The 12,254-nt window shown below is 36.4% G+C and overlaps 1 long non-coding RNA gene across 5 annotated transcripts; it reads right to left on the bottom strand.

The window, feature by feature from the left end:
- Positions 1-6,913: 6,913 nt before the first annotated feature.
- LOC129418104 (uncharacterized) lies at positions 6,914-11,826 on the bottom strand. 5 transcript variants are annotated; one of them, XR_012370622.1, is made up of 6 exons: positions 11,266-11,826; positions 11,040-11,060; positions 10,746-10,812; positions 10,496-10,565; positions 8,570-8,740; positions 6,914-8,075 (listed from the first exon to the last, which is right to left on the bottom strand). It is a non-coding gene; the product is annotated as an uncharacterized lncRNA (long non-coding RNA). The 5 variants fall into 5 exon arrangements; XR_012370621.1 differs by having other exon boundaries at positions 10,496-10,812; XR_012370624.1 differs by lacking the exon at positions 11,040-11,060.
- Positions 11,827-12,254: the final 428 nt, after the last annotated feature.

The raw sequence follows: 12,254 nt of genomic DNA, 5'->3' as shown, positions 1-12,254 counted from the left end.
GTGTCTTTGTCGTCCTAGTGGCCGCCTGTGGAGAGAGAAGAAGGCGAGAGTGAACCATTGGGCACGGACAGTGGGAAAGATCCCTACCAGCCACACCAGAAATTGTCTGCCTCCAGGAGAGAAGAAGGAGGGCGCCACGGCCAGCAGGGTCCAGGCGGGAGCCTGACGTTTCCCTTCTTCCCCCGTTGATGGTGGTTGGCACCCCTGTTGTTCCATCCCTGTCACCCGTGGCTGTAGTCTCCCTGGAGGGAGTAGAAGAAGCCATTAGTTTTAAATTTCCCTTCCCCAATTTCCCCAGTCTTTTTAAGTATTTAAAAATTTAATAAAGTTTGTTTTAAATTTTACTCACTTGTTTCTGTGTTTGTCTGCTCATTGGGTCGGCTTTGGGGACCTCCTCGAGGTGGGAGTTTAAGAAGGGGCGTGGCTTAGTCAAATACAGCCAGCCCCTAGTGGTGACACAAACACTTGTTGCTTTACTTAGCGACAACCAATCATGACTTTAGGAGTAGCCTATAAATAGGCCAAAGGTCAAGTAATAGCTTTTGCACAATGGATGCCCATGCCATTGTCCATGAATACATTTATGTGCATGAGGTGGGCTTTAATCTCAGTAAAACCAGAAGAAGGGGAAGAAATGTCATTGGACAAAGGGCCATTATCAATGTCCCTGGACAACTTGGCGGAAACATTACAATGTGTGCTGCAATTTCACAAAATGGTGTCCTGCACCATCACACCATCACAATTTCTGGAAACTATTCATGACATGCTTGTTCAGGGTCTGCAGAATGAAGATCAGGCAAGATTTGTCAACATCTGGAAAAATGTCAGGTTTCATCATGCCCATCAGGTCCAAAACTTTTTTTGCTATTCATCCCCATTTTTGTTGTCTACCTGCCTCCGTATTCACCATTTCTAAATCCTTATTGAGGAGTTTTTCTCCACATGGCGCTCGATCGTTGGATACGCCATACAAGAAGGTTCTTTCCACGGTGTCTGGCAAGAAAGAATTTTTTTCTCCCTTTTTCTCTTACTCCGAAGTGGATGAAGTATTGTGGCCGGACCCAGCCCGGAGGAAAGATGAAGCCTTGATACACCCAACCACCCCCACATGCAAGCACAATTTGGTTTTACACTACATGCAAAAACACTACATTTTGATGTATTTTTTCTTTTCACACTGTGTACACTAATACTACATTTACAACCACAAAGAGCAAAACATTAAAACATAAATAAAAAGTTTGGTTTCAATTTTGCTTTTTTTACTTTATATATTCGACAGCTCTCTCCCAATTACATTCAATCAAATACATGTGAGCTTTTAAGAGAAGAGCTTTAGGTTTTGGATAACAGTGTGTATATGACATATTAAAAAATATAACATTATGGTAAAGGTGTTTACAACTTAAGACAAATGTTTGCTTTTGAAATATGTTTGTGATATTTTGATTGTGGTGTTTCATTTTGAAAGAGATGTGAGGCATTTTGCATCTTGTGTGTGCAACTCTTGAATTTGTGTGTTAAGTTTTGAAAAAAAGAGGAAACTGTGGTAAATGTGTGTATGCAGGAGTTGAAAAAAAACTGTATTAAAGAGTACAACACAGATGAAAATATATACATAAAAATAGTTAAAAAAGAATGAAGTCAACAATAAAATAAAATTGTAGAATTAAATATAGAATAGGACATAATGCGCATAAAAGTAAACTCTAATCTTGTATATTAAGATACACAATAATGTACAAGAGGCGAATCAGAATCAGAATCACTTTATTCGCCAAATGTATCAGCAGATACACAGGAATTTGATAATGCTATCAGTAACACACAACTCAACATACAACATATATACATACCAAAACATGCCACAAAAACAATCAATTAAATAATAAAATAGTCCAAAATGATGCTAAAATAGTGCTAAATCAGCTATTCATAAGGGAAATGGCTCTTGGGAAAAAACTATTTAGATGGCGTGAGGTCCTTGTCCTCACTGCTTTGTACCTTCTTACTGAAGAAAGCAGCTTAAAATGTCACTGGCTGGATGGGACTGATCAGCAACATTTTTAGCTGCACTTTTCCTAACTCTGGCCTCATATAGGTCATTAAGTGACAGCTGTCTCTGTCCAGTCAGCCTCTCTGCTGTGTGCACAATACGCTGTAATCTGACCTTCGCCAGGGCTGATGCTGAAGCAAACCAAACAGTAATGGATGCTGAGAGAAGGCTTTCCACAGTGGCTCTGTAAAAACTGGACCGAACAGAGCTGGAAACGTTCAATTTATTTAACTGTCTTAGAAAAAACAGTCCCCTATGAGCTCTCTTAGGAATGGAGGAACTATTTTCCTCCCATTTTAAGTCATTTGTAATGACAGTGCCTAAAAATTTAATAGACTCCACCTTTTTCACAACAGTACTCTTGATAATTAAAGGTGGAAGGGTGGCTGGTGTCCTGCGAAAATCAATCACCATTTCCACAGTCTTTTGCTGATTAAGCTCTAAGTTATTGTCATCACACCAGGCAACCAATTTGGACACTTCCTGCCTGTAAGCAGACTCGTCGTTCCCCTTAATAAGTCCGACTAATGTGGTATCATCTGCAAATTTAATCAGCTTGATGGAATCATTATTAGAAGTACAATCATTAGTGTACAGTGAGTAGAGAAATGGTGACAACACACACCCCTGAGGAGCTCCGATATTAGTAGTCTGACAATCAGACATGTGCTGTCAGAGCCGCACATACTGTTGTCTGTCACTAAGAAAATCCATAATCCAGCGGCAGATAGAGGGTCCTATGCCCAACAGTAACAGCTTTTCCCACAATCGCTCGGGTAGAATGGCATTAAAGGCTGCACTGAAATCCACAAACAACATCCTTACATACGAGCCAGGAGAGTCAAGATGGTCCAGAGCATAATGCAGTCCTAAATTGACCGCATCATCTACCGAACGGTTTGCCCTGTAAGCAAACTGTAGTGGATCAAGATAAGGTGCTGTGATAGGTTTAAGATGTGACAGAACCAACCGCTCTAAACATTTCATGACCACTGATGTAAGGGCCACCGCATTTAAGTCCACCGCTTTGTCTTTCTTCGGCACTGGAATAATAGTTGATGACTTAAAACAACTCGGAACCCTACATAAAACAATTGATTGTTTTGTCCTTGTGCAGATGTCTCTGCGTGTGAAAGATAAACGTCAGACAATTCTGGGATTTTTGTTCATCTGAAAAAGAGTCCATTGTCCATGTATTTTGTAATTGTGTATACAGCAAGGTTTTTGGTTGGATATGGAAACTTTATTAGAAGGAAACCTGAAATTACATTGAAATTGAATGAATTTGGCATATTTATATTCTAATAAGATGAATAATAATAATATTGCATTTTTTTGTAAAAGTTTAGATAATTCTGGTAAATTTTTACATACATAAGAAGTGGTCACAATCCATGCCAAATTTAATTCATTTTCTCCAGGAGACAAAGGACTACTACACCAGTTTGGAAAACATGAATAAAAGCAAATAAGATATTTTTCATGAATACACCATTTTTGATTAATTCATTTACACTCTGGCTTGTTTTATGTTATATATTGTATTTTTTTTTTAAATGTTATATATTTGTGGTTAAATAAAAAAAGAAGTTAATTAGATGGTAAATTTGTTTAAAACAAACTTATTATTATTATATGCCCGAAAGTAACAAAAACATAAGCCTACATCATTGAAATACCAATAGAAGTCAAACACAACTAGAGCGTTCACACAAGACATGGGGCTGTCATGATCCTCTATCACTATAAACTAGAAAAACTGTGACCTGAAGACAGGACCATGACATGGATAGATCCAACAGTCTGTGCTTTTTTCACTTATTAATGTAAATCTGCTTTAAAACAATTACCAATTGTGAAAAGCTATAAATAATTTAAAAAAGTGGGGGCCGGCAAAGTTCATCACAACAAGTAGCCCTTCATGTGTGTGCTTCCTTTTTTCAAAATATGTGTTCTGCACCTCGAGAGATCGTGTGTTCATCACGTGTCTTGTCAAAATAAGTGCCTGCTGCAGATGCGTCTAAAGGGTTTATGATAAAATAGACGCTTGAGTTTGCCGAATACTCGCATAATGTCATGCGTAATCAGAGTTTACTGTTAAGGGAGTCTTGCGTGTATTTGGTGAACGTGAGCGTCTCTTTTATCATAAACAGTTTTGACGTGTGTGCAGCAGGCACTTATTTTGACAAAACATCTCTCGAAAAAAGATCTCTCGAGGCACAGAACACATAATTTAAAAAAAGGAATCACACAGATAACACTCTGAACACTTATTTAGAATTAGTGCCCCTCGGATGAGCTGCCACTGATATCAAATATTTGCCCTCAATGATTTTCATTTCACATTTAGTTTGAGATGAACCAGCACAGTATTATGATCAGTTTAACATCATCTGTGTGTACACTATACACACATAAACACAAACTCTCTAGAAATGATAGGAAACAGCTACTTCATGAGCAGCTTTTATATTAGACTTTAAAATAGTTTTAAAATTTCAGCATGATATTGATTCCTATATTTACGTGTTTTACTGGGATGTTTCCTCCTGTATGCCAGATCTGAGCCACAAGCAAGCCAAAACAATGCCGCATGGCAGCAGGAACAAAACAAGAGAAGGATTAAACAACTACACATAAACCATCTTCACTTCTTACAAACAAGTTTGACTTTATTTCTGTCATACGTCTACAAAAGCTCTTAACAGCGCTATAGCTGGAGTTTATGTGAAATATTTAAATATGTTTATGAAGCTCTTATGACTGAAACATTGAACTGTTGATTGTTCAATCTTTACACTACATAGATAAATGCACTTTGTGTAGACCAAAAACACTTTTTTGTATCAGGCTGTAAACACATTATTTTCTCCTGTAAAGTTAAGAATTTTAATATGGGGGTTTCTAACGGACCATCTATACATTACAGTTGAAGTCACTTCTGTGTTGGTGAAACTTTCAGAGAAAAATGTTTCTTCTTCTATGACATCATGAAGCACCTTTATTTAAAGAGTTTATGATAAGGTATGAAAGAAACATTTCTGTTTAGGACTAAACCAGGGGTCTTCAACGTTTTTCGGGGAGGGGACCCCTTAGATGAGAGAGGCATTGAGCAGGGACCCACTGATACTAAATGTTTAAAACAGAAATACAACCCCAAAACAGAAAAAGTTGGGACACAGTAGAAATTGTGAGTAAAAAAAGAATGGAATAATTTACAAATCTCATAAACTTATATTTTATTCACAGTAGAATATAGATAACATATCAAATGTTGAAAGTAAGATATTTTGAAATGTCATGCCAAATATTGGCTCATTTTGGATTTCATGAGAGCTACACATTCCAAAAAAAGTTGGGACAGGTAGCAATAAGAGGCCAGAAAAATTAAAAGTGCATATAAGGAACAGCAGGAGGAGGACCAATGTTTAGGAATAGGAATGTTGTCCTATTCTTGTCTAATACAGACTTCTAGTTGCTCAACTGTCTTAGGTCTTCTTTGTCGCATCTTCCTCTTTATGATGCACCAAATCTTTTCTATGGGTGAAAGATCTGGACTTCAGGCTGGCCATTTCCGTACTCAGATCCTTCTTCTACGCAGTCTTGATGTTGTAATTGATGCAGTATGTGGTCTGACATTTGTCATGTTGGAAAATGCAAGGTCTTCCCTGAAAGAGACGACGTCTGAATGGGATCATATGTATCTAGAACTTGGATAAACCTTTCAGCATTGATGGTGCCTTTCCAGATGTGTAAGCTGCCCATGACACACGCATTCATACAGCCCCAAACCATCAGAGATGCAGGTTTCTGAAAAGAGCGCTAATAACAACTTGCATTGTCATTGTCCTCTTTAGTCCGGATGAGTTGCATCCCAGTTTTTCAAAAAGAACTTCAAATTTTGATTCGTTGGACCACAGAACAGTTTTCCACTTTGCCAAAGTCCATTTTAAATGAGCCTTGCCCAGAGAAAACGCCTGCGCTTCTGGATCATGTTTAGATATGGCTTCTTTTTTTACCTACAGAGTTTTAGCTGGCAACAGCGAATGACATGGTGGATTGTGTTCACTGACAATGTTTCCTGGAAGTATTCCTGAGCCCATGTTTTGATTTCCATTACAGTAGCATTCCTGTATATGATGCAGTGCCGTCTAAGAGCCCGAAGATCAAGGGCATCCAGTATGGTTTTCCAGTCTTGACCCTTACGCACAGAGATTGTTCCAGATTCTCTGAATCTTTGAATGATATTATGCACTGTAGATGATGATAACTTCAATCTCATTGCAATTTTTCTCTGAGAAACTCAGAAAACTATTTTTCGCTGCAGCATTGGGGGAATTGGTGATTCTCTGCACTGTAAAAAATTTCCTGTAGAATTTACAGTAACTTACTGGCAGCTGGTTGCCAGCAACTTACTGTAAATTAACATACAGTAAAAATACTGTATACAATTTTACAGTACTATTTAAAGTACTGTATGCATTTTTACAGTACTGTATGCATTTTTACAGTACTATTTAAAATACCGTATACCGTTTTACAGTACTATTTAAAGTACTGTATGCATTTTTACAGTACTATTTAAAATACCGTATACCGTTTTACAGTACTATTTAAAATACTGTATACCGTTTTACAGTACTATTTAAAATACTGTATACAAATTTACAGTACTATTTAAAATACTGTATACATTTTACAGTATTGTTTAACATGCTGTAACTGTATTTACAGTATTTTATATTTTCTACTGTAAAATATACAATAATTTTATACTACAATGTATATATTACAATGTGTATTTTACCGTAAAATTTCCTGTGATTCATTTTCCCATTTCTATTTACTACAAAACTGCACAAAATTTAAATGGAGGTGTTAAAACAGCTCTAAGTAAATAACAAAAATAAGCAATGACAACATGTTTTTAAAATTTCTTTTAGTTTTTCAAATACATGAAATCAGATTTTCATATTTTTTGCACACTGAACTTTCAGCTTGCATCACAAACTGTTTTTCTTAAACCTGCAATAACATTTACTCATAGATATCATATTACAGAATTTTAAATCAAGTCATGAACTAAATCAGTAATAATAACAATGTTCAAATACAAAATACTTTCCTGAGTAAAATACAAAACATTTACACACACATATCACAGCATCAATTCATGAACAATACATTCAAATGTAGTCATAAGCAATGTCAAAAACTTATACATTCAAAATATTATTCTGAGTAAATTGTAATTTCTTGCAGCAACATCTTTTTCAAAGCCAATGTAACATTTACTCACTGTTTCATTTCACAGTATTATCAAATAATACTAGTACAAATTCAGTTATAACTATAGACGGTTTCAGCAGTAACATCATAAACAAGCGGCTGTCGCGGTCTGCATGAACTTCCGATAAACTCCGCTAAGAATAAAAAGCAACAAAGTTCTTTAAACGCATTTTATTTATATAACAAGCAAAAAAACAACACATAGATTTGCTCGGAAACCAAAACATTTGTTATTTTCAACGAGGCTTTTGTTCAAGAGATCAGTTTAGCAACTAGTCAGACCATTAAAAAAGCGAAACTGGAAGTAAGGTTCGGATCCAGACGTGTGTCATGTGCGTCCCATGAAACCGTCTATAAGAATAATTAAAAAAAAAAAACGTAACAAAACCTCTCCTGCATAGACTTATTTTGCTTTTAGAAGCAACAGTAGTAACATGTATACACTGGAGTTTCATAATTCAATATTATAAATCAGTGCATGGACAAATTAACTAAAAGAAACCTTTAAGAAAAAAAAGAACTTCACAAACCTCTGGTGAGTTGAGTAGAATGTATTTGCTTTAGTTGCATAATAGTTTTGCTTAATTCATAAAGTCCTTAATAAAGGTGGATATATACATGATGGTTCAGGCCAGAGTTCTTCCTTTGCACCATCTTCCCAATTCTTTTGCTCACCTGGAAGTTAGAGGAGCACTTGCTGTTGTCGGGGCTGATCCTCACAATAAATCTTTACATAAAAAAAAGAATTAATTAGATAATTTGATGTGTAAGAGAGGGACACTCCACTTTTTTTTTTAAATAGTGCCATTCCTAAACGTTGCTATACGATAATATCCTCATATTGCTCAGGCCCACTGTAATTACCACAAAGGACCAGCAGTTGCTAATAGATGACAAGACTTTGCCACTTCCTGAAATCTAAAATCATATATAAAAGCCCTTATGTTCTTCCTAACCTGTATGCACTTTCTTTAGTGGAAAACAAAAGAAGATATTTTGAAGAATGATTGTTACCAAACAGCTTTGTTGATGGGAGTCAACAAACCAATGAAAGTCAAGGAACTAAACATGTTTGGTAAACAACATTTTTCAAAATATCTTCTTTTGTGTTCCTCTGAAGAAAGAGCATAAAGGTTAGGAGGAAGGACATAAAAGTAAGTAAATGATGAGTCTTTCTTCAATATTTACCAAATGTTATAGCATACCGAAAGATGTACTTACCTCTGAATAAACTCCAAAGTAGTGGCTGCTTGCACATGGTACTCGATGTTGAGCACGTAGTAGCAACCAAAGTGAACAGCAAATGCTGAAGAAATGGTAGGTCAATCGCAGGAAATCGGACTTAGCCTTCAATCGGCAGCATCCATTTTTTGTTTTGTAGATCTGGATCCTCTGAAAATAATTAATTAATAATAGCGTTTGTTATTTGATTTTGGTGTAAGTAACAACATTTAGATGTTAGAGCTTTTCTCAATAGTTTGAAATCTATCATTTTAAAGTGATAGTTCATATGTCCCCAAAATTCTGTCATCATTTACTTACCCTTGTATTGTTCTAAGCCTGTATGAGTTGATTCTGTTGTATTTATTAGTACACAAAAGAAGACATGTTAATAATTGATGGTAAGCACAGTTGATGGTACACTCTAAAAAAACAAACGGTGCTATATAGAACCAAAACTGTTGATTTGAATCGTAACCATAGAAGAACTGTTTTTAGTGCCATATAGCACCGGTGAAGCACCTGTGAAGCACCTGTGTAGAACCATGTAGGGGCCATGTAGAACCACTATAGCACCACATTTGGTTCTGCATGGCACTATGTGGTTCTGCACGGGTGCTTCGCCGGTGCTGTGTGGCGCTAGGGACGGTTCTTCTGTGGTTGCGAGCAAAGAACCACTTTTGGTGCTATATAGCACCGTTTGTTTTTAGAGTGTACCCACTGACTTCCATAGTAAGAAAAACAAATACTGTGGAGGTCAAGGGGTATTGTCAACTATTAGATTACCATCATTTATCAAAATATTATCTTCGCTCAAGAAATTTAACTCATGCAGGTTAAGAACAACACAAGAATAAGGAAATGAGTACAGAACACAATTTTGGGGTGGGGGCCTACCTAAAAAGGCCAATCATCATTTCATTACTCTTGATATTCAAAACTCAAGAAGAATGCTAAAATTTAAGCATAATGCTTAAAGGGATACTTCACCGATTTAGCATTCAGCTTTGTATCTGTAGATACAAAGCTGAATGCTAAATCGGTGAAGTATCCCTTTAACATTAACAAATCATTAAAGGGATAGTTCGGCCAAAAAATGATATTAATCCCATGATTTACTTACCCCCAAGCTGTCCGAGATGCATATGTTCATCGTTTTTCAGACAAACACATTTTCAGATATTTTAGAATATGTTTTAGAACTTTCAGTTAATTAAATGTGAAGTTACGGGGTCCACATCCTTCAAGTCCAAAAAATGTGCGTCCATCCTTCACAAAATATATCCAAGTGGCTCCAGGATGATAAACAAAGGTCTTCTGAGGGTACTTTGTGTGGTGCTGTTGTAGAAATATCCATATTTAAAACTTTATTAACAAAAATAACTACCTTCCGGTAGCGCCGCCATCTTAGACTCCTCTGTGTTCAGGAGAGAGTATTAGTGTAGTGTACGCACTTTTCTTAGTGACGTATGACAAATTCGGAGGGCGGGGGCACAGAGCAGCAGCAGAGTAACCTCCGTAAGTTGCGTAAAGCTCTGATCTTGAATGCGGACCCGACTAAGATGGCGGCGCTACCGGAAGGTAGTTATTTTTGTTAATAAAATAGATACTTCTACAACAACACCGCGCAGATTACCCTCAGAAGACCTTTGTTTATCATCCTTGAGCCGTTTGGATTATTTTGTGAAGGATGGACACACTTTTTTTGGACTTGAAGGACGTGGACCCTGTAACTTCACATTTAATTAACTGAAAGATCTAAAACATTTTCTTAAATATCTGAAAATGTGTTTGTCTGAAAAACGATGGACATATGCATCTCGGACAGCTTGGGGGTAAGTAAATCATGGGATTAATATCATTTTTTGGCCCAACTATCCCTTTAATCTTTTTAATGTTCCCAAAGTATGTGTTAAAGAATCTTACCAAGCATGATCAGCCGTGGAGTGCAAGCAAGGGAAAGCGTGGTCTCTACATCTGCCGTCGTTGTTGTGACCTGCACACGCACACACACACACTTTTTGTTACTGGCAGTTATATCAATTTAATTCAACGACCCATCGTCAATTATTCCTTGTTAGATGTGCATGTTAGAGAGAAACTGAGAGACTGACTTCAAAATAGCGTTAAACACAAAAGCTCAGTTTGTCGCCTAGCATTTCAGATGAACACTCACCTGTACCAAACGCAGTCAAACAAGAAAAAGAGGACCGTTTATGTTAATATGTTGATGGTGAAATGTTCTAAAAAGGGGAAGAAAATAATTAAATATGATTATATGCACAGAAAGTTGCGTTTTCTTCAGTCTTAAACGAGTTTCTACCTCAAAGCTCTCTAACTATCTTGTTCACAACAGTGAGGTAAATTACCGTCAACTGCGTGTTGTTAAGTGTTTAAAAAAAGTGTTTCAAATTTATGAACTAAACCAAAAATATTAAATATGGTAAGAAATCACAAGAAGATTACTTACCTTTGCAGATGGTGAAATGTTCTAAAAAGGAAAAGAAATAAATATGATAACTTGCACCGAAAGTTTTGTTGAGTCTTAAAAAGAGTTTTCACCACAAAGCTCTCTCCCTATCTGTTTAGTCACAACAGTCCTAACGTGTGAGGTAAATTACCTTTAACTGCGTGTTGTTAAGTGTTTCAAATTAATTAACCAAATAAAAAATCACAGGATTACTCATTTTACTTACCAGCTGTTTAACTTGCAACCATTGTCCTGTGTTCTTTTTTTCTTCGGGCGGGGATATCCGTGCCTTTCTGTAAAGTGTCAGGGTTTCGCGCTCATTTTTTTTTTACTGTATTTCGATTTACTGATGGCTGGTCATAGTGCAAAAGAGCGCACTGTACCTTGGCCATACGCACACAAAAAAATAACAGCGTGTAAGGTCCGCGTTCAGTCATGACTCTTCTCAAAAAATAATGTGACATACAAAACTATAACATTGATTCATGATAACATTAAAAACGTTTACTTTACGTGTAATAAATAACCGGATAATCTTTTGCAAGTGAGCTGCGGGTTTGTGTACAGGCACGTGATCAGCACAGACGTGATTACATCCAGGGCTGTGTCTCAATTCGTTCCCTATAGCTCCCGAGGTGGGGAATCATTATATCGTGTAGTATGCGGGTTCGGCCACTGTCAAGGACCCTCACTTTATATTGGAACACTGTTTCGGTTTCCTGTGTCGTGGCTGCTTACACGCGTTGAGAAAATTCACAGCTGGTATTCATCACTCATCAACAACCGGCAAAACTAATTTTTTCTCTAATTTTTAAACACTTACATTTGTAAATTAATTGGAATATACAAAGCTTTAATGAAGATGATTATATTGTGTTTTGGTAAATAAATCAGCTCTACTTGCACTAATTTAGTTGTTTGATTGTTTTTAGGACTTTGTTTAAGTCTTCTGAATTTTACTTTACATTTTAAATCAATATTTAAATACAATAATATTACATTATTTGTATAAGATAGCTTTCTATATTGGATTGTAAGGCTTGACACTCAACATTAACTCAAAGTCCCCTTTAGGCTTAACTATGCAACGACACCAAACCTTAATCAGAGAGTTAATCCCCCAAAAAACAAATTAGCACCACCTGCCATTAAAATACAGTATTTTTAATTAACTGTAAATTTTACAGTAAACAGAAAATACAGTATTTTACTGGC

Source organism: Misgurnus anguillicaudatus, chromosome 1 (genome assembly GCF_027580225.2).
Source record: "Misgurnus anguillicaudatus chromosome 1, ASM2758022v2, whole genome shotgun sequence".
Classification (NCBI taxonomy): domain Eukaryota; kingdom Metazoa; phylum Chordata; class Actinopteri; order Cypriniformes; family Cobitidae; genus Misgurnus; species Misgurnus anguillicaudatus.
This window is presented reverse-complemented; position numbering and strand designations above follow the sequence as displayed.